Below are 22,910 nucleotides of genomic sequence, written 5' to 3'. Positions count from 1 at the left end.
CCACGGTCCTGGTCGTTGCGCTACAGATTTGGGCACACGAACGATTAAACCTTTCATCTCATTTTCATTTAGAATTTGTAAAGTAAACTCAAAAGTATAGGGGGAAGAATTAATAGAAGATTATTTAGTCAATATGATAAGGGAACAGTATAATATTATATGAGTATACGTAGCAGTTAGTCCTCTTTGGGCAGAGACGTTTGACAGTGAAACGTCATCCAACTCTGTGTAGGAGTGTGCTCTAAATAGTCTGGTTAGGTTCAGACTACCACCACCACTACCACCACCCTACACACACCACCATCTTCTTTTTTTAACGTTACACCCAACCTTAGTCTTAATGACTTCTGTCTGACATCGCTCTAACTGTGGACAAAGTCAAACCACGTTTAATTCAACCTAGCGCTCAATCTCACCATCCAACCTCAGGTGATAAGTCCAATCTCTTGAACGCGATCGAGAGAGGCTCTGCTTGTGAAAATACAGCTGCACATCTCAGATGTCGGGTTAATATCATCAGCCGTACAACATCATCATCGTCAAGCATCAGTGTCAGCTTATACCTCAGGGTTCCATTGCCAGATTTGGGCACAGGAAGATAAGCACACAGGGAAAATTATTCAGACTTTCCGCTGAGGGAGACAGGGGAGTATGAATGAGCGGTGTTGTTGTGCTATATGAGAAAGGGCAGTGTGTTCCACTGTTCTGTCTGGTTGCTACATTGTGCCTTGAGCGATTGACTGATGGAAACCACAGAGCGGAGCACGGTACATCAGCTCAAAGGGTATTCCATTTTGTCTCTCTGGTTGCTATTTCTCAGCTGGCATTCATCTTATTTTTCGGGGGTTTAAAACGGCGCCACTTCTATGGTCTCCATCAACCCCTCGATGACATTTTAAAGGGGAACGTCAGCCATTTTAAGAATTCCCGTAAGTTTGTCCTGTGCCCCGGGACAGTTCAGTCTGTTCAACACTGGGGTGCTGCTCCATAGACGACAAATGGGGCTCTGATTTTGTGTGGCCATAAAATGTTTGTGTGAGCTCTTACACCTACAAATCCCTCCACGCTCTGGCACCTCAGTACCTCACTGACCACCTCCACCCCTACACTCAGTCACGGTCCCTGCGATCCACTGACACTGGTCAGCTCTCCATCCCCCGAACCAGACTGCGGACCTTCGGGGACAGAGCTTTCAGTGTGGCAGCTCCCACCCTCTGGAACTCCCTCCCCGCTGACCTCCGCAATGCCCCAACTCTGGACTCATTAAAAAAACTGCTCAAAACCCACCTCTTCAACTTGGCCTTTAACCCCTAATTTCTCACTTTTTATGTTGTGTCTGTCCACTATGTTTGTTACTTTTGTTATTTTCCCCCTATGTAAAGCGACCTTTGGTCTTTTGAAAGGCGCTATATAAAATGAAGCTATTATTATTATTATTATTATTATTATTATTATTATTATTATTATTATTATTATTATTATTATAATGAGGTTTATAATTCTAGCATTGCTAGAAGGTCTGAATCAGAATTAAAAACCTCATGTAGGTTTGAGACAGTGCTGTATTCCTCATTAAAACCAACAGGTATTGCAGGTATAAGCTAACATGCAGCTAGTACTGTATATCCCATTAGTTTCAGGAATGCTAGCAATGAACTAAAACCTTTGTACCACAAGTTCCTGGTGAAGGAAAAATTAAACCTCTTCATTTAAAAATTTACAGTCAAGCCACTGTAACACTTTTGATCAAACAATCAAACATTCTTACACCGTTCCTCCAATATAATAATAATAATAATAATAATTCATTTATTTTGTATAGCGCTTTTCAAAGACCCAAAGTCGCTAACAATAGGCAAAAAAAGAAACAAAGAAAAACAAAGAAACAGAACCACAGGGAAACGGAGGACAATAAGAATATACAGGAAACATAAGACCATGAGTAACGGATAACAAATACGGGAGTGAGTAGGGGAGACAGGCGGGCGGCTGAGTTTTGGACCATCTGCAGTTTATGGAGGGAGCGGGAGGTGATGCCAGGTAGGTACCAACGTTAGCTCACATAACGATAGCCAGTTAGCCAGCGCCAGGTAGGTACCAACGTTAGCCCACATAACGATAGCCAGTTAGCCAGCGCCAGGTAGGTACCAACGTTAGCTCACATAACGATAGCCAGTTAGCCAGCGCCAGGTACAGTAGGTACCAACGTTAGCTCACATAACGATAGCCAGTTAGCCAGCGCCAGGTACAGTAGGTACCAACGTTAGCTCACATAATGATAGCCAGTTAGCCAGCGCCAGGTAGGTACCAATGTTAGCTCACATAACGATAGCCAGTTAGCCAGCGCCAGGTAGGTACCAATGTTAGCTCACATAACGATAGCCAGCTAGCCAGCGCCAGGTACAGTAGGTACCAACGTTAGCTCACATAACGATAGCCAGTTAGCCAGCGCCAGGTACAGTAGGTACCAACGTTAGCTCACATAACGATAGCCAGTTAGCCAGCGCCAGGTACAGTAGGTACTGTTACGAAGGATCAGATTAAACCGAATATATATATTTATTGATTGATATATATTGCATAGTATTTGTATATCGTTTGATATCCCTTGTGTATTCCTTGTACATATACACGGAATATCCCTTTAACCTAGTACAGACCATAATATTTCGTTCTCTTATTGGACAGCGGTCCCTTAGGCGCCACTGCCATACCCCCAAGGTCTGGTTCAAAGTCACCGCCAAAGACTTGCCTGGACATGAACGGCTCTGCGCAAGGATACGAGACAGGAATAGGGCTGGTACTAGTTTGTTCACCTAACGTATAAATACGGCGCAGGTGAATACAGAAGTTAAGTTACCCAATAAGTTGAAGCCTCACCCACGATACAACGTGCGGTGAAGTATGGCCTGTTTGGCCCCAAATAGAGCATTGAGACCGCGTGCGAATTAATAACTAGAGTATCAGAGTTTAACGCTGTACCGTCGAGTTCGACCTATTCTATTAATTCAGTAATAGTCTATTTATGTATAGTGTATCGTACCGGCTACCGTTCTACAGTGACCAGCATCACCAACGTTTCCTCGTACCAGCTAGTGTGCTTATCCAGGCTGGGCAGCTTACCCTGGCGCCTTCACCCGAGGAGCCCTAGACGAGGACCGTGTGGACATGTACACTGGATAACCTACCCGACGACTACATAGCCCTTTTCGGCTGGATTATATTTGCTTTGGTCCTGTAATTGATGGAGCGGAGAATCGTCTACACCCACAATTGTGTGGGATTTACCCTGTGAGGAGCAACGTCGAGCCCGCCTCTCAGAAGCCTGAGGCTGGCTAGCTTTCTTCCATGCGGAGCTGCATGCCACGGAGAACAGCTGTTATTCGTCTGCGGATCAAGAGATTATTGCACCGTCTCCTGTACTTGGAGTCTCTCTATTCATCGTTGACCCAGACTATACTACCGACAAATCCTCTCCCCTTGCTGGCTTACAACCGGAGGGACCCTACCAGTATCTCCCGCTGCCTTACTAGTGTACCATAGATATAATTCCTAAGATTCAGGTTGTATTCATTATCTCCTGCGTAATATGAGAATGGACTTACGTTATTGATTTGCTCACGCACATTCTTTTGCCTTATAAGCGCAACCCTACGTAAAGTATTACTATCATTGCTGCTAATAAATATTCTTAAACCCAGTTTTGTGTGGAACCGTGTCATTGTGGGAAGTGTTCATCTAATATACCTGTGTACTGTATGGCCAGTAGTAATGTACATAAGACAGTAGTGGTTTAATGATACCATACTTATATAATACAGTCAGGGAATTGTACCCCTCAGTTACAATTGGTCCTTCGAGCCGGAGGGTAACTAGCGTAATATTAATATAGTAGTATTAATATTGACATGGCCAATGATGAACACTCCACAAAACGGTTCTCCTAAAATAGATCGCCCGCAGCGTAGACGGCAGACACCTCAGTACTTAGAGGATTACGTTGCCAGTATACTACCTAGCTTTCTACAGACGTTAAACGCGGAAAAAGTAGATAGTAAAATTATGTCCAACCCTACCGACCAGGCTACCCCGCCAGTAGAGACCCTAGTGGGTTCTAACGTAACTGACCAAGCTCACGGTGGGGACCAGGAGGGACCTGACATGACTTTACCCCCCGCCAACGTCGAAGAGGTAGTCCCCGGAGAGCTCCAGGATAAAGAAAGCCCTCCAGGGATGGAACCCGACCCACCACAAGAAGAAACGCGCACCCAGGAGATGGATCTCCTCGGTACGCGACAGGAGAACGGATCTCCAACGAGTACTACCAGGAGCCGATCACCTCAACCAGCGTCTTCCCCCAGCGAGGCGGACAAGATGCTGGCGCAGGCCTTCGTCGCCAGCCTGGCAGCCTCAACCGAGCGTGATCGACTCCAAGCACAGACGCTTAGAGAGCGCGAATATTCTTCCATGGAACAAGAACGCTTCCACGCGAAACTCCAAGCGCAAGCCCTTAGTGAACGCGAACATTCCGCGACAGAGCGAGAGCGCTTTCAGGCGCAGCAATGGAGTGACGAAGACCGCATACGCCTAGAGACTAGACGCCTCCAGACGGAAGAGAATATGGAAAGAGACCGCGCCGAAGCCCAGCGCGCCGCCGCCGGTGCCCAACGCGAAGCAGAGCGCGACCTCGCTCTCACCAAGCGCGAAGCCGAGCGCGACCGATTACAAGCGCAGATAATGGAGCAGCTGATTGCCAGGGTAACCCCCTCTCCCTCCGCACGGGGCTCCAGGGCCTCGTCAAGACAAGGGTCAAGGGCACCCTCCCCTACCCGATCAAGCGACCCTGAGCCCGACCAACAGAGAGAGCCTATACCCCTCTCCGAACCCCTTCCCCGACCGGTCCAAGCGAGACCCAGCAACAGGGAAGAACCGGCCTATACCGCGGAGAGGCTAAATAGAAGACTACAGGACCTAGATGACCTGCCAGAGGAAGAAGAAGAGGGAGAGGAGGAGAGTCAAGCCCAACAGCATCACCGTACTCCACAGGACCAGGAGGTCCAGTACAGCCCAGACTTTACCCCCGCGGCTCTGCGCTACAGACCCCCGACTCAATTCACGGGTGAGCTTGACGCACGACCAGCCCCGAGGAACAGCACCTGGGTACGCGGGCCTTGGTACCCGGCGGGTACCAGCCCACCACGACACGTAAGAGGAGACTCGCCTAGGAGGCCTCTCCTCCAACGCTCACCGATGTGCCAGCCATCCATGGCATCGTACCTTGGCACACCGACGTTCCCGGACTTCACACACGAGAACAGAGCACAGTACACAGAGCTACGAATGTGCTTAGAGACAATGATGTCCGATGTAACTGATGAACCGTACAAGTATGCTATCCTACTCAAGCACCTCAAGGTGCCCCGAGTGCACAATATAGCGCTGGCATATTCCACCTCTACTACCCCATACACCGCGGCTCTAGCAGCACTCGACCAACGATATGGACGCATATGGGACTACGTAATACAAGAGATAAGGAATATTGACCGTCTACCCCCAGCCACAGACAATCGCTCACTAGATGACCTGTCTATCAAGGTACAATCCCTGGTAGGGATGCTGGGGGCGGAAAAGGAAAAGGGTATGCATGAACTGTACGCGAACTCTAATGTTGAGAGGATTTTAGAGAAGCTTCCACCCGCCCGACAAGAGCGCTTCAGGCGGCAAAGAGACCACCGTGATCCTAACGGTCCCGAGCCATCCCTCCTAGACCTAGCCGACTTCCTGGCGAGAGAAGTCAACAGCCTACGGTTGGATACGTTCGTGCGGAGCACACCAAGCTCCAGAGAGGGACCTAGGAGAGCAAACGATGGCCGCAGGCTGGTGACCGTCATGCACCAAGCCGAATCAGTACCGAGCAACAAGAACCACAGTACCCCCTCGATGAAAGAGAAGTGGAAGATTGTATGCCCGTACTGCGAAAAGGAACACTGGCTGTCACACTGTGACACGTTCAAGAAGATGACCGCCGACGAGGTGAGTCAATGGATAAAGTCCAACCGACGCTGTTACCGATGTGCGCGCAGTCACATGGCAGCCGATTGCCGCTTAAAGAAGAGGTGTAGTTGGTGTGACGGAGCCCACTTGGACGTCCTACATGACAGTAACAGAAGAAAGCCTGCACCCTCAAGCAGCACAAAGGCAAGTGTTATGTACATTGACCCCGCCAGCAGCGGGGGCGCCCGGGTGCTCTTGAAGGTGGTCCGCGTAACATTGAGTTACGAAGACAAGGTCATGGACACCTACGCCGTCCTTGACGACGGGTCAGAGAAGACCCTTCTCCTCGCGTCCGCTGCGGCCCAGCTGGGGCTGCGGGGGAGCGAAGAAACTATGACGATTCGGACAATAAGAAGAGACCTGAAGACGATAAAGGGCGAGAATGTCTCCTTCACTATCGCAGCAAGCGGGCAGCCAGAGAGACGGTATAGGATCACTAACGCTTTCACCAGCCAAGACATAGGCCTGTCGCAGTACACCTACCCCATCGCCAAGCTGATGGATAAATATGTGCACCTGCGTCAACTACCTATACCGCTCATAGACGGTGCCACCCCGACCCTGCTGATAGGATCCGACGATGCACACCTCATCGTCCCGATGGACCGGGTCCACACTGGGCCCAGAGGCTGTCCTGCAGCAGTCGAGACCCGCCTAGGATGGACACTACAAGGCCCCCTCTCTAGGTCTCCTAACCGAACAGCAGCCACTAGCTGCCTCCACTCCAGAGTGACAGAAGAAGACACCACCCTCCTACAGCACGTCGAGAGGCTATGGACACTAGAGACAATGCCCTTTAAGAACGAAAAGAAACACATTCGTTCCAAGGAAGACATTTATGCTATAGCCCTCCTCGAGCGGGGGACAAAGAGAGTCAAAGTCAACGGAGTGATGAGATACGCAACTCCACTCCTGAGGCGAGAGGGTATGCCTACCTTCCACGCCCCAAAAGAAGCGACGGAGCGGTATCTATTGAACACAGAGCGGCGCCTAGCCAGAGACCCCGCTCAAGCTACTGTGTACCGCGCTGAGATTGACAAGCTAATCACAGCGGGACACATAAAGAAAATTGACATTAAAGAGGCCGATCAGACGACCGAATCATGGTACGTGCCGCACCACAAAGTCCACCACAACGGCAAGGATCGTATTGTGTTCAACTGCAGCTACCAGATCGGATCACAAAACCTGAATAAAGAGCTCTTGCCCGGCCCAACACTCGGCCCCTCTCTACTAGGCGTGTTACTACGTTTCCGCCAAGACAAGGTGGCCATCAGCGGCGACATCAAAGGGATGTTCCTGCAGGTGCGACTAGTGGAGGAGGACAAGCCCCTGCTGCGGTTCTTATGGAAAGAGAGGATCGGGGACGAGCAACCATCCATCTATCAATGGGAAGTCCTCCCTTTCGGAACCACATGCAGCCCATGCTGTGCTACGTTTGCACTGCAAAAACACGTCGCCGAGGACCCAGCAGCTGATTAAGAGGTCCGACAAAGTGTAGGAAATAGTTTCTACGTGGACAACTGTCTGCAAAGCGTCTCGACGCCAGAAGAAGCCGAGGCCCTCCTACTCAAGCTCCGCGCCTCCCTGATCAAAGGCGGCTTTGATCTCCGGCAGTGGGCCAGCAGCGACCCTCAAGTATTGCGCAGCCTCTCCCCCGAGGACAAGGCAGCAAGCAGCGAGACCTGGATGGCGACCATCCCAGGAGAAGCCCAAGAAATGACATTAGGACTAGTCTGGCGCTTCAAAACAGACTCGCTCCATTATAAACACACACCCCTGACCAAGGAGCAGGGAAGGTCGACTGCACTACCGACCACAAGACGGAGTGTATACAGAACACTCGCCAGACAATATGACCCGTTGGGATGTATTCTACCTTACACCACCAGGGCAAAGATGATTGTAAGAGCGTTATGGGACAAGGACCAGGGCTGGGACGACCCCATACCCGAACACCTTGCCTCAACATGGAGAGAGTGGGAGACAGAACTCGGCTCACTCCCAGGTGTCAACATACGCCGCAGCTACTTCCCACCCACAGTGAGGCCGGAGACGTGCCAGATGGACCTGCACGTCTTCAGCGACGCCTCCGAAGTAGCCTACGGCTCGGTGGCCTACTTGCGTGCCCGAGAGGAGGGAGGAGAAATACATACTGCCTTCATCCTGGCTCGCTCAAGAATAGCCCCCCGCAAGCAACAATCTATCCCGCGTCTAGAGCTCTGCGCAGCCCTAGCAGGAGCGCAACTCGCCACGTTAATCCAACGTGAACTCACCATTCCGGTGCAAAGAACAATCCTGTGGTCAGACTCCATGACCGTACTCACATGGATCCAGTCTGATTCGTGTAGATACAAGGTCTTCGTGGGAGTCAGAATCACAGAGATCCAAGATTTAACAGAAGCAGCAAGCTGGAGGTATGTGGACACAAAACACAACCCAGCTGACGTCATCACCCGGGGAATGTCCCTGGATGACCTCACCCGTCACAATCTATATAGTGACGGGCCCGAGTTCCTCAAGCTCCCGGAAGAAGAGTGGCCTACACCCACCCCACGGGAGGCGAGTGAAGAGGAGGCAGAGAAGAAGAAATCTATGTTCTGTGGGTTGACACACACACTCGTCCCCACAGATCCCAACATAGACGACTGCCTCACCCTTGAGAGTGCGCAGCTAAAGACATTCCTGTGGCACCACCCAGAGGTTCAGCCCACTACTGACATTACTGCAGCTAACTACGAAGAAGCAGAACTCCTTCTGCTACAGCGAGCCCAGAGAGACTCGTTCCCCGACGAGCTAGACTGTCTACAGGGATCAAAGCCAGTCCCGTCAGACAGCAGATTGCTCCACTTAGCCCCTGAGAGCGACGCCCATAATCTCATCAGAGTGGGTGGTCGTCTGAGGAGAGCCCCAGACTTACCGGATGACGTCAAGTACCCGATAGTCTTAAACAGCCGACACAAGGTCACAGAGCTTATCATAAAGAAATACGACGAGGACGTGCACCACGCCGGGGCAGAGAGAGTCTTCGCGGAAATCAGACGTCGTTATTGGATACTGCAAGGGAGAGAAGCAGTACGACGCTTCCAGCGGACTTGTCTAGACTGTCGTAAATGGCGAGCACAGCCCAGTATACCCCGGATGGCTGACCTACCCCCCTGTCGCCTCCGACTCGGCGACAAGCCTTTTCACTCCACCAGTATGGACTGTTTCGGCCCGCTGTATGTAAAGAAAGGAAGAGGGACTGAGAAGCGGTGGGGTATTGTATTCAAATGCATGACCACCCGAGCGATACACATAGAACTCCTTCCAACCATGAGCACAGACTCATTCCTTATGGCCTTCCGGAGATTCACATCGCAGAAAGGGAAACCGTCCATATTATTGTCTGATCACGGGACAAACTTCAAAGGCGGAGAAAGAGAGCTGAGAGAGAGCTTCCAAGCTATGGGCCCAGAACTTAAGACCCACCTCGCTCCATATCAGATTGATTTCCAGTTTAATCCCCCGAATGCACCTCACTTCGGTGGAACTTGGGAACGAGAAGTACGTTCAATAAAGACAGCCCTGTACGCCGTGCTTGGGGCCCAGACCGTGGCGGAAGAAGTCCTCACGACAGTCCTCACGGAGATTGAGGGAGTATTGAACTCAAAGCCCCTCGGTTACGTCTCAAGTGATGTAGCAGATGTCGACCCAGTCACCCCCAACACTCTCTTGATGGGGCGGCTGGACCCCGCGCTACCACAGACAGTGTACAGGCCTGAAGAAGCGAACGGCCGAAGAATGTGGAGGTACAGTCAAGTATTGGCTGACAAGTTTTGGAACAGTTTCCTACTCCACTATCTACCGTCTCTACAGACCCGCCAGAAATGGGTGAAAGAAAGAGACAATTTGACAGAAGGAACAGTCGTCATGATTATCGACCAATCCCTACCCCGAGCTATGTGGCCGGCCGGCCGCGTAAGCAAAGTGATCACTGGTGCCGACGGAAAGGTCAGAGCGGCAGAAGTGCTCATCCAAGGGCGGACATACACCCGGCCCGTGGCGAGGCTGATAGAGTTGCCAAGGCTCCCCGACACTCTTGATGACGACCATGACCCCCTGACTTTGTGAACTGCCTACCCTCACAACAGACATTGAGTAGTGGACAGTGCGGTTAATCTGTCTCTGCTTATCTAATTAGGTGGGACTAATTAGGAGGCGGCTGTTACGAAGGATCAGATTAATCCGAATATATATATTTATTGATTGATATATATTGCATAGTATTTGTATTAGGCTTGGGCGGTATGACGGTATTAAGGTATACCAGGGTATTTAGAAATACCTACGGTATTGATTTTCAATACCGTCCGTCACCGTCAAAATCACAGATGCGCTTCAGTTTCTATAACAGTGAAACGGAGTTTTGAGTGTAGTGCACACACTGAGTGTAGTGCACACACTCGCCAGCAGAGGGCGAGACCGCTCTAGTGGAGCGAGTGGGTCACAACGGTGTAATGTTGCGACAGTGCTGTGAAAATACCGTAAAGCGTTGTGACGAGAGCAGTGTTGTTGTGGTCCTTGTGGAGCAATCAGTCTCTTATTATATGTGAACTAAAGAGTACAAGGTTTACACAACATCCCCCACCCGCCTTTTTATTGTATTTGTACCGTCCTGTACTATCCGCTGTCAGCTGTTTATCTCTCTCTGTGAGCTACTGAGCTTGAATAAATAGCGTTAGCTCACGTTAGTAGCGTTAGCTCTGCGGCTAATCTTGGATTACCCTGAACTAAATCAATGGCTAGGTTATAAAGCATTCGAGTAGTTTTTACTGCACATAGAAGTAGCCAAACAACGGGAGCATTTCGGGAGCATATGACCAAAACCCAGGCAATTTCTAGCCCTTAAGGAATCAAATAGTCTGCCATGGCTATAGGCTAGATGCTAACGCTAAAACGGTGCGGGCTTCTACCGGTGCGGGACGGGACTATCATTCTGAGAGCTGGCGATGATTTGTTTACTTGGTAACACGTAACACCCCCCCCCCCCCCCCGCTGATGAAAATGAAAGTCATACCGTCAAATACCGTGCACCGGGGTATTATAACATAAAGGTTTGCCGGTTTGAAAATAAGGATACCGCCCAAGCCTAATTTGTATATCGTTTGATATCCCTTGTGTATTCCTTGTACATATACACGGAATATCCCTTTAACCTAGTACAGACCATAATATTTCATTCTCTTATTGGACAGCGGTCCCTTAGGCGCCACTGCCATACCCCCAAGGTCTGGTTCAAAGTCACCGCCAAAGACTTGCCTGGACATGAACGGCTCTGCGCAAGGATACGAGACAGGAATAGGGCTGGTACTAGTTTGTTCACCTAACATATAAATACGGCGCAGGTGAATACAGAAGTTAAGTTACCCAATAAGTTGAAGCCTCACCCACGATACAACGTGCGGTGAAGTATGGCCTGTTTGGCCCCAAATAGAGCATTGAGACCGCGTGCGAATTAATAACTAGAGTATCAGAGTTTAACGCTGTACCGTCGAGTTCGACCTATTCTATTAATTCAGTAATAGTCTATTTATGTATAGTGTATCGTACCGGCTACCGTTCTACAGTGACCAGCATCACCAACGTTTCCTCGTACCAGCTAGTGTGCTTATCCAGGCTGGGCAGCTTACCCTGGCGCCTTCACCCGAGGAGCCCTAGACGAGGACCGTGTGGACATGTACACTGGATAACCTACCCGACGACTACATAGCCCTTTTCGGCTGGATTATATTTGCTTTGGTCCTGTAATTGATGGAGCGGAGAATCGTCTACACCCACAATTATGTGGGATTTACCCTGTGAGGAGCAACGTCGAGCCCGCCTCTCAGAAGCCTGAGGCTGGCTAGCTTTCTTCCATGCGGAGCTGCATGCCACGGAGAACAGCTGTTATTCGTCTGCGGATCAAGAGATTATTGCACCGTCTCCTGTACTTGGAGTCTCTCTATTCATCGTTGACCCAGACTATACTACCGACAAATCCTCTCCCCTTGCTGGCTTACAACCGGAGGGACCCTACCAGTATCTCCCGCTGCCTTACTAGTGTACCATAGATATAATTCCTAAGATTCAGGTTGTATTCATTATCTCCTGCGTAATATGAGAATGGACTTACGTTATTGATTTGCTCACGCACATTCTTTTGCCTTATAAGCGCAACCCTACGTAAAGTATTGTTATATACTATCATTGCTGCTAATAAATATTCTTAAACCCAGTTTTGTGTGGAACCGTGTCATTGTGGGAAGTGTTCATCTAATATACCTGTGTACTGTATGGCCAGTAGTAATGTACATAAGACAGTAGTGGTTTAATGATACCATACTTATATAATACAGTCAGGGAATTGTACCCCTCAGTTACAGGTACCAACATTAGCTCACATAACGATAGCCAGTTAGCCAGCGCCAGGTACAGTAGGTACCAACGTTAGCTCACATACCGATAGCCAGTTAGCCAGCGCCAGGTAGGTACCAACGTTAGCTCACATAACGATAGCCAGTTAGCCAGCGCCAGGTAGGTACCAACGTTAGCTCACATAACGATAGCCAGTTAGCCAGCGCCAGGTACAGTAGGTACCAACGTTAGCTCACATAACGATAGCCAGTTAGCCAGCGCCAGGTACAGTAGGTACCAACGTTAGCTCACATAACGATAGCCAGTTAGCCAGCGCCAGGTACAGTAGGTACCAACGTTAGCTCACATAACAATAGCCAGTTAGCCAGCGCCAGGTACAGTAGGTACCAACGTTAGCTCACATAACGATAGCCAGTTAGCCAGCGCTAGCCAGCACCTGCGAAATCGAATGCCAAACTGATGATATCAGACGTTGATATCAGGAGCTATCAGTAGCTAGATAACATTAGACAACGCCTCATGTATTAATAAACTAAAGTGAATAGTTCGTTGACTGTGTCATTTTGTTTAATGCTTCAGTTATGTTGAAAGAGGAGCTCTGAGCTGCTCATGCACTCCTCTTGCCGTAATGGTTTGTTGACGTGCGTCTGTGAGGAGGAGGGGCAAGGCGTGCACTGCTGCAGCAGATTTAGGAGTCTGATCTGATGGTCACAGAGCTGAGGGAGCGTGCCCAGTTAGCTGTACAAATCCATAGATTAGCCGCACCGTTATATAAGCCGCAGGGTCGAAAAATGGGGAAAAAAGCAGCGGCTTATAGTCAGAAAATTACGGTAGTTTACGGCTGTGGGTAGGGCGTTCCACATACTGTAGTTGTGGCATAGTTGCGAAAAGTGTTTAGTCCCTTGTTTGAGCCGAATCTGGGTTGAACATGATTTGTGGAACTCCCTCTGGTGTTGTGGTCGTGGAATTCACTGACCTTTGGGAAGTATTTCGACATGTACATGGGTACCTTAGTGGTGTAGTGTATCTTGTAGACCAGGCCCATTGCAAGTTGCTGTACTCTCGGTCTACTCTAAGGGGGCTTTCTCACTAACCATTCGGGGTCAAATCACAGCCCGATCGCACCAGAAAAGGGTGTGTCCGTCCTACTGAGAACGCTCTCCCCCCGTCCCCGGGGACGCTGATTCGCTCCAAACCTGGACCGCTGGAATAGGTGGTCTCGGGTGCGCGCCAGTGGGAGCGGGGGGCGTGGTGTGTGAGCTTGTACCAAAACATGGGAGAGGCTTGCTGTATCAACTTGCTGACACACACAACGTCGTTACTGTAATGCTTTCATGCTTGCTTGAATTTTGGGCAGATAAAAACATACAGCAACAACTGGACAATACCCACAAAAACTATATTTATGGGCAATTTGGCGAGTTCAGACCTCAACCAAACAAGCATGTTGAGCCTCACGGCTCAGTGGATGAAAACTTCTAGATGAAGCCACGTTACAAGCACAAGACTTCCCTGGCTCCCATTAGGCCTGGCAATTTTTTTGCCATTGCTATGTCTACTATACATTGGTTTCTTGTTCTAATGTATTTATTTCTATAGACCAGTGGTGCCCAACCAGTCCGCTGTGATCGACCGGTAGATCAATGACATGCAATATAATTGCCGCGAGCAATGGGCTAATGTTAGCTGCTAACTAGTAATAAATAGGCTAAGCTAACTAGCGTTAGCCGTTAGCTTAGCGTTAGCGTTAGCCCTGGAAAACGCTCAAAGCGGACTCCACGACACCAGTTCCATTCGTGAGAAAAGGGGGTGGGTTATATTGACAAGGCTTGACAACAGAGGCTCAAATATAACTTCATATTTATTGGTTATTTGTTTCTTTATATCAGCATCCAGTTTCCACCACCGTGTGTTAAAACTCTTCCTGTGTTGACGTTAGAGCATGACATCGTTACGGCAGCTTATACGCTCAAAACGCAAACCGTAAACAAAAACCCGGAGCGCACCAAGACTGCAGTGTGTACACAAACTAGAGGGGGGGGGGGGGGGGGGGATTTGCACCCAAGGACGGAACGAGGGCGGAGCGTAGCTGATTCGACCCGAATGGCAGTGAGAAAGCCCCCTAAGCCATCCTAGGTTGTCAAAATGGACAGGGGTGAGGTGGGTTTTAGGAGTAAGGTCAAGCAGTAGTCTTATCTAATCCAGCTGTCAGCGGTAGGCTACCTCCGGCTTGGTCAGTCGTCCCTACTAACACAATTGGCAGTGTTAGCGGGGTGGGAAGCCGGTGGGGTATGTGTTGTTGTAAACTGTGACTCCTACTGGTCGGTTGGGGTGCCTGTTCAGCAGGGAGGGGATCTGGGGGGAGTAGCGTGAACCTCTGCACACGTTATGTTCCCCCAGTGAAACTCCTCGCTGTCAGGTGAAAACTCCTCGCTGTCAGGCGACTCCACATGTATCGGAGGAGGCATGTGGTAGTTCTACACCCTCCCCAGGCCGACAGTGGGGCAATGCACGCAATGACCAGGAAGGGAATTGGCATAACGACTAAATTGGGATGGGTGAAAAATACAGAAAGCAAAAAAGAAAAAAAAGTAATACAGCTGTGTAGGATATTATATCTCTAGTCAAATCAGCATTCAGCAATTCAAATCTCAAACATATAACGTATTACACAACGTATTATGACATGTAGTGATGTACTAAGAGAGTGCACATTCGACAACTAATTTGATTTATATTTGAAGTTTATTGTTTTTTATTTCTTATAAAGGTCCCCTCCACTCCAAAAAAAACCCTTCTTTCTACAGTTAACTCCTCTTGGAGGCATGACTTTGACTATACATATTGTATAGATTGTGTGACGCAGCTAATCCTGGGAACTTATCATAGTCGCTATTGCCCAGCAAGCCACACTGTCTTCCAGGAAATGGGGAGCCCCGGGTCCTATCTTCCCCGCTCCCGATAAAAACTGCACGGCGGCAGCAGTTTAACCATATTTTACATGGACTAGATCAGTCCGTTTGCTCACAGATTTATAATAATATTAATTTATCTCCCGAATCAGACATAGTCCTATTTGAGAGTGAGAAAAAGCCTGCAGTTAGCTTCGGGTGCCCGGCTTGATATTCTAGAGCTTGCCTATATTCTACTGAATTATTGCGAGTTGTAGACCTAGCTACTTGACATTTATGATTTGTAAAATAAAATAAACATTTGATTGATTGGTTTTATCTATTTCGGTCATTTGAACATAGGACCCGGGGAACATAGGGATGACCCCCAGGAAATGCTAACTGCTAACATGAAATGCTAACTGCTAACATGCAATGCTAACTGCTAACATGAAATGCTAACATGAAATCTATTGATACATGCACAAAAACTAATATTTTTCAGCAAATCTCTTAGTTACCGTAATTCCTCTAATAGTAACCGGTATTCAATTAAAAACCGGGTCTCTATTAATGACCGGGTGTGCTGTTGAGCTAAGCACTTATAAGCCGGCCTCCTAATACAAGCCGGGTTTCATGTATATTAGAGGAATTACGGTATTTCCCTCAATGGATTTACCATAGGCAATATATTTTGTTATTGTTGTTATATGCTGGCCTGGCTGTGCAGTAAATACCATATAATGGTATGGTGTTAATGTTTACCAAGAGAGTAAGCCTACCTCAGAATTGTATAAAACGAAGTTATTATTATTATTATTATTATACCAGTATTGTGATTGCACTATTTTACTTTATTTAACTTTTTTTGACCACCTGTAATTGCACTGTTTACTACCGTATTTCATACAGTACTTGGTTTCAATAAATGAACCGGGTTCAAACTGACACAAAATGTTGATTTATTCATTATGATCGGTTTGAAAATTAGAAATATAGGCCTCTCTCTTATACATGCCTCCTCCTAATACAAGCCTGGTATCCGCTACAGTTGAAACAAATACAAGCCGGGGTTACTATTAGAGGAATTACGGTATAACAAGATCGTTTAAGCTAAGAAGTGTTGTGTTTGGGTGAAACTAATTCTTTGGCAAACTGTTTTTTGGGGAAGAAGCAATGTTAACCGGCTTGGGGGAAGACGTGAGGGGGGAAGGGGGTTGGGGCTTCATTATCCTTGCATTCTCACTCAGGTCAAAGGTGTAGGGATGCTGCTAAGACATTTCGTCGTTTATTGGAAAAACCATACCAATACACAACATTATTAAAGTGTTAAAAACACATGTGGGTGGGGATTTTTAAGTTGAAAATTAGTTTTGAGCAGTAGTTAAGTTCCTTTCCACTTCCAGATTTTTCTCAAACTTGATTGCCGAATTACCACTCGGAACATTTAACTTTAAACATTAAAAGTGTCTTGTTTTTTGCCTGGTAGTAGACAAGGAGACGTGTTTTTGGAAAACCACACACACGGGTTTAACGGCTGTGGAAAAAGTGAGCTCACTCGAACATAGCAAAAGCACAGAGGGCGCGTGGAGAACGAAGAGCTCCAACCGACAGTTTCAGCTTTTTAATTTTTTTGCACCACCTCCGTAGTACAGTAACTTAATGATGGAAAATGATAATAGCTTGTAATGAAGTTAGTCAGAAATAGGGATGTAAACGGTATGAAACTTCACAGTACGGTACGGTATTATCTACCAAAATACCATACAGTATTTCACAGTATTCACCCCACCCTTTTAATTGAACATACTATGGCCCATCGAAATAAAATTATGTACAATGTTCAAATCAGTCCCCATAACTTGGTATTCTTCTAAATATTCATGTTTGGAGGATGGGTCTACGGGTCATCAGGAGCAGCTAGGGGGTAACTTCGACGCACAGGTTGGGAGGAGCGGGAATCGAACCATGGACCTTCTGATTACCAGATTACCACTCTACCTACGAGCCACTGTCGCACACTGCTTTTATTATTTCTATATAGGTCTATATCTATATTGTTTCATATAGGTCACTCATACTTAGGGATAGGGATACACACTGAAACTGAAATTGGATGTTGGGCTAAAAAGCGTATGGTCTTGGAGAATTTCCCAAACGCTGATACCAAGAGATAGATTTTCAGGGACTTGATTATATGCATTTTTGAAGTTCAGTAACAGCAATGCGGCCGAGCTCTCGAGACACGGAACACGTTGGTAATTTTTTTTTTTTATCCACTTTTTCTCCCATTTTCTATATTTTCTCCCATCCCAATTTCGTATCATCCAATTCAACCCTCCCCTGTCACGAACGCTGTTTCTTGCCTCCCACAAGCCGGCTGCAATGTGGACTAAGTCATACATAGCACAAGTCCCCTCCGGTACTTGAGGTAACAGCAGTCGCATCTTTTCACCTGCGCAGCTCGATCTCTCAGTGGCGAGGAGTAACGCGTGGGAGGCTCACGCTGCCCCCGACACTTCCTGATTCTACTGCGCAGGCGCACCAACCGACCTGTAGGAGTCGCTGTCCACAATGCCCGATCCCCACCCATCAGTTTCCCACCCCCTAATACGGCCAATGTGTATTAGTATGAACGACCAGCTAAAGTGAAAGCAATGTGGAGCGCTGGTGTAACTGAGGGGTACAATTCCCTGACTGTATTGATAAGTATGGTATCATTAAACCACTACCGCTTTATGTACTTTAATTACTGGCCATACAGTACACGATATCTAAGTATGATGAACACTTTCCCACATATGAAATCAGGTCCACACAAAGGTAATAGTCAAATATTTAATATATAGCAAAGGGTACATATAATAGTTACTTATTACATTTATGATTTGAATGCACTTGTAAGGCAAATGAGTATTCGTAGGCAAATCAACACTGAATGTCCAATCTCTGGTTACACAGGAAGCAAGTATACAACCTGGCTCTTAGGGAATTATAACGATGGTCACTTAATGATTATAGCTGGATAATATACTGAAGGGGTCCCGCCGGTTGTAAGCCAGTAGGGGGGGTAGGAGAGCCGTCGGCTGTATCCCGTCTGGTCAACGATTTCTAGGGAGAGTTCAGGTACAGAACACAGTGCCCGTAGAATCTTGATCCGCAGATTAATACACTTGGGCTCTCTTGTAGACGATAGCTGTAGCTGTAGCTCTCGGTCCACAACGAAGAAGAAGCGAGGCGACCTCAGTCTGGTCTGAGCGCCGTCTCACCTTGGCTCCTCTCGGGGTAAATCCAACACTCACCGGTGTTGGCGATTATCCGCTCCACAAATCAAAGCACCAAAGCAAATAGATATTCCATGCCGTATAGGGCTCAGCAGTCGTCGGGGTAGGTAATCCAATGTGCAGGTCCACTCGTCCTCGCCTAGAACTCCTCGGATGAAAGCATCACGTGTGGTCTGCCCAACCTGGTTAAGACTCTAGATAACGCGAGGAAGCGATGGGGGTGCTGCTCACTTTAGAACTCTAACCGTACGATGCACCATACATAATAGACTATTATTAATTAATAGAAATACGGTGCCAAACTCTGGCAATTCAGCTATTAATTCGCACGAGGTCTCACTGCTATTCTAAGGCCAAACAGGCCGTACTACACCGCACGCGGTATCGTGGGGTGAGGCTTCACGTCTTGTTACTTAGTTGGGTAGAAGGGTAAAGGACTAAGAGGAATTCTACATTTCTTGCGCCATATTTATATGCACAGTGGACAAGTAGTGCCGCTCTGCTTTCGGTAGCCGTATTCCTGCGCGGAGCTGAGGCTAGTAAGGGCATGTCTCGTCGGTACCTTTGAACTTGAACGCCAGGGGCTTGTCCCTGGCGCCTGGTCCTTTTGTCCAATAAGAGAATGAACTATTATGGGCTGTAGTAGAATAAAGGGATATTCCGTGTATATGTACAAGGAATATACAAGGGATATCAAACGATATACAAATACTATTAAATATATATCCATAAATAAATATATATATTCGGTTTAATCTGATCCTTCACAACAGCTGGGCTCGAACAGGCGAGCCCAGCGTCTCCAGCATTCGTGGCGAGCGCCTTCCCACTACGCCACGTAGCCGCCCACACACGTTGGTAAATCTTATGTCCGATTAGCATCACATGTCGTCCACCCAACAGAACCACAGGCTAAAGGTTGAAAATCACCCAAGTGGCCCCATAAAAGAATAGGACTCAGAATGGGTGTGGACAATGAAAAAGTTGTTTGTGAATCAGTGATGGAGGTGGCGTCTGTGTGTATATTCACAAAGATACCAAATGCATCAACCGTACTGACCTTAACCATGACGAAATTGAAACAGTTTGGATTGAAATCGTATTTGAAAGGGCGAAATCAGTACTAGTAGGCTGTGGCACAATCTATAGACTGCCAGAACAGAGTGGCTTCTATGACACACTTGATGGGTGTTTAGCTGGGGTGGAGGGTGTAGAAAAGATTCTTATTTGGGACTGGAACACGGATATGCTACGTAAAGCAGCACCCGTCTTCAAGGCCTTCAGTAGGTTTTGTGATCTGCACGGCCTAAGCCAGCTAATCACCCAACCCACAAGGGTATGTGATTCAACACAAACCACCATTGACCTCATTCTGACCTCTGACAAGTCCATGATCTCCAACAAAGGGGTTATAGCATGTGTGTTAAGTGATCATTATATGATTTTCTGTACCCGCAAAAAGCTAAAACAAAAGGCCGGCTGTCACAAAACAGTCACATCTAGGGACCTCAAAACCTACTCTAGAGAGGCCTTTAACCTAGAACTGGAGAGCATGGACTGGTCAGATGAGCTCAGTGGTACACAGGTTGAAGACACATGGCTTGGATTCAAAACCAAATTCACAACAATACTTAACAACATGGCACCCCTAAGAACCACCAGGGTTAAAAATCACGCTGAGCCATGGATGCACACTGAAATACTGACCGCTATGAAAACCAGAGACAAAAAATGCTCTGAACTTCATAAAAGTCAGACAAAGCTTTCCAAAAGCTCAAACAGTGAACTCCAAGCCCACGTGGTTGAACTAAAAATTCAAAGAAACAGACTAAGAAATAACGTAAACACCATGATCAAAACGCAAAAAAAGATTTCATCAATGACAAAACGGAGGAAAACAAAAACAAACCACGTGAACTTTGGAAATTACTCAATAATCAACTAGGCTGCAGTAAAAAACTTAAAACCAGATTCTCAAACATAAACGTAAAGATGGACAACACGCTCATCGCAGACAAGCTGGATGTAGCCAATTACTTAAAAATTTTCTTCACAAACATAGCCACAACACTGGTAAACAAACTACCCTCCCACTCAGGGCATTATGGGGTAGAACACATAGTAGCATACTACAAAAACCTAGGGGTCCGCAAAGATGACTTCAAACTGGAAATGGTAACAACAGATGAGGTACTCAAAAAACTGAGCGCCCTCCAACCTAACAAGGCCACTGGCCATGACAACATCCCCTCCAAATTCCTCAGACTCAGCAGCCGCCATCACCCCAGTCATCACACACATAATAAACCTATCCATAAAACAGGGCCCCTCTGCACAAAAAGGGCAGCAAATTAGACCCAGGCAACTACCGCCCTGTTTCTATTCTTACCTCCATCTCGAAAGTCATGGAAAAAATAGTCTACGAACAGGTCGAAAAGTACCTAGCGGAAAAAAACCTAATCTACGAATTCCAATCTGACTTCAGAACATCCCACTCCACTGACACATGCCTTCTCTATTTGAACGACCACATCAAACAAGAGGTGGACACGGGCAAATACTGCAGCATGGTCATGCTGGACCTACAAAAGGCCTTCGACACTGTCAATCACTCCATTCTGATTGACAAGCTAAAAGCAATTGGTTTTGATAGTTTATCAGTGAGCTGAATGCAATCCTACCTTGAGGGGAGAGAACAGATGGTGGAGGTAAACGGTACTCTATCCCCCCCCCCTCATAGTGAGCTGTGGTGTTCCACAAGGAAGCATACTAGGGCCGCTACTGTTCCTAATTTATGCAAATGACAAGGGCGACTACGTGGCGTAGTGGGCAAGGCGCTCGCCACGAAATCTGGAGACGCTGGGCTTGCCTGTTCGAGCCCAGCGCTCCACATTTGCTTTCAGTTTAGCTGGTCGTCCGTACTAATACACATTGGTCGTATTAGGGGGTGGGAAACTGATGGGTGGGGATCGGGCGTTGTGGACAGCGACTCCTACAGGTCGGTTGGTGCGCCTGCGCAGTAGAATCAGGAAGTGTCGGGGGCAGCGTGAGCCTCCCACGCGTTACTCCTCGCCACTGAGAGATCGAGCTGCGCAGGTGAAAAGATGCGACTGCTGTTACCTCAAGTACCGGAGGGGACTTGTGCTATGTATGACTTAGTCCACATTGCAGCCGGCTTGTGGGAGGCAAGAAACAGCGTTCGTGACAGGGGGGGGTTGAATTGGATGATACGAAATTGGGATGGGAGAAAATATAGAAAAATGGGAGAAAAAGTGGATCAAAAAAAAAAATTATGCAAATGACATGTCATCAGCTTGTGACTGCAACTTGTTCTTGTTCGCGGACGACTCAGCCCTGCTGGTCTCTGACAATAACAAGTTACAGGTTGAAAAAACCCTCAGCTCAGAACTCGGCAGAATCTGCACCTGGCTCGCTGATAACAAACTATCATTACACCTGGGTAAAACAGAGTCCATTCTCTTCGGATCAAATAACAAACTCAGCAAGGCCGACGGCTTCTCAGTTACAGTGGGTGACAATATTGTCACAAGGAAAGATGAAATTACATACCTAGGTTCCATCCTAGAGGCAAATCTTTCCTGTGACAAAATGGCATCCAAGGTAATAAAAAAAAGTCAACCAACGAACTAGAATTTTGTACCGGATCTCCTCTCTGGTAAACAAGAATACCCTGAAGACTCTGGCAGGAGCACTCATTCAAGGGTACTACGACTATGCTTGCACCTCATGGTACCAAAGCACCTCAAAGGCGCTAAAAACAAGATTACAAACATCACAAAACAAACTGGTCAGACTACTACTTGACCTTACTCCTAGAACCCACCTCACCCCTGCCCACTTTGACTACCTAGGATGGCTTAGAGTAGACGACAGAGTACATCAACTTGCAATGGGCCTGGTCTTCAAGATACACTATATGACTAAGGTACCCATGTACATGTCAAAATACTTCCCAAAGGTCAGTGAATACCACGACCACAACTCCAGAGGAAGCTCAACAAATCATGTTAAACCCAGATTCGGCTCAAACAAGGGACTAAACACGTTTAGCAATTATGCCACATCAATGTGGAACGCCCTACCCAAAGCTGTAAAGGAATGTGAATCCCTACCCACATTCAAAACCGCTCTAAAAGAGCACCTACGGGAGGCTGCAATTAGAAACTGGCCACCGTAAATGTCCAAACCCCCCCACCCTAATAGACAGTCTCCTCCCCACCGTATGTATATATTCTCTCCCCACCGTATGTATATTTCTCTC

General features: G+C 47.6%; 1 protein-coding gene across 1 annotated transcript in view; it reads left to right on the top strand.

Moving 5' to 3' along the window:
- Positions 1 to 22,910, top strand: part of wdr27 (WD repeat domain 27) — a gene marked incomplete at both ends in the record, with an annotated part of 316,569 nt that overhangs the window by 34,198 nt on the left and 259,461 nt on the right. The gene's annotated exons all lie outside the window — the stretch shown is intronic.

The sequence above is a fragment of the Notolepis coatsorum genome, assembly GCF_963971535.1.
Source record: "Notolepis coatsorum genome assembly, chromosome: 9".
Lineage (NCBI taxonomy): Eukaryota > Metazoa > Chordata > Actinopteri > Aulopiformes > Paralepididae > Notolepis > Notolepis coatsorum.
The sequence above is the reverse complement of the archived record's forward strand: the minus strand, read 5'-3'. Positions and strand labels throughout refer to the sequence as shown.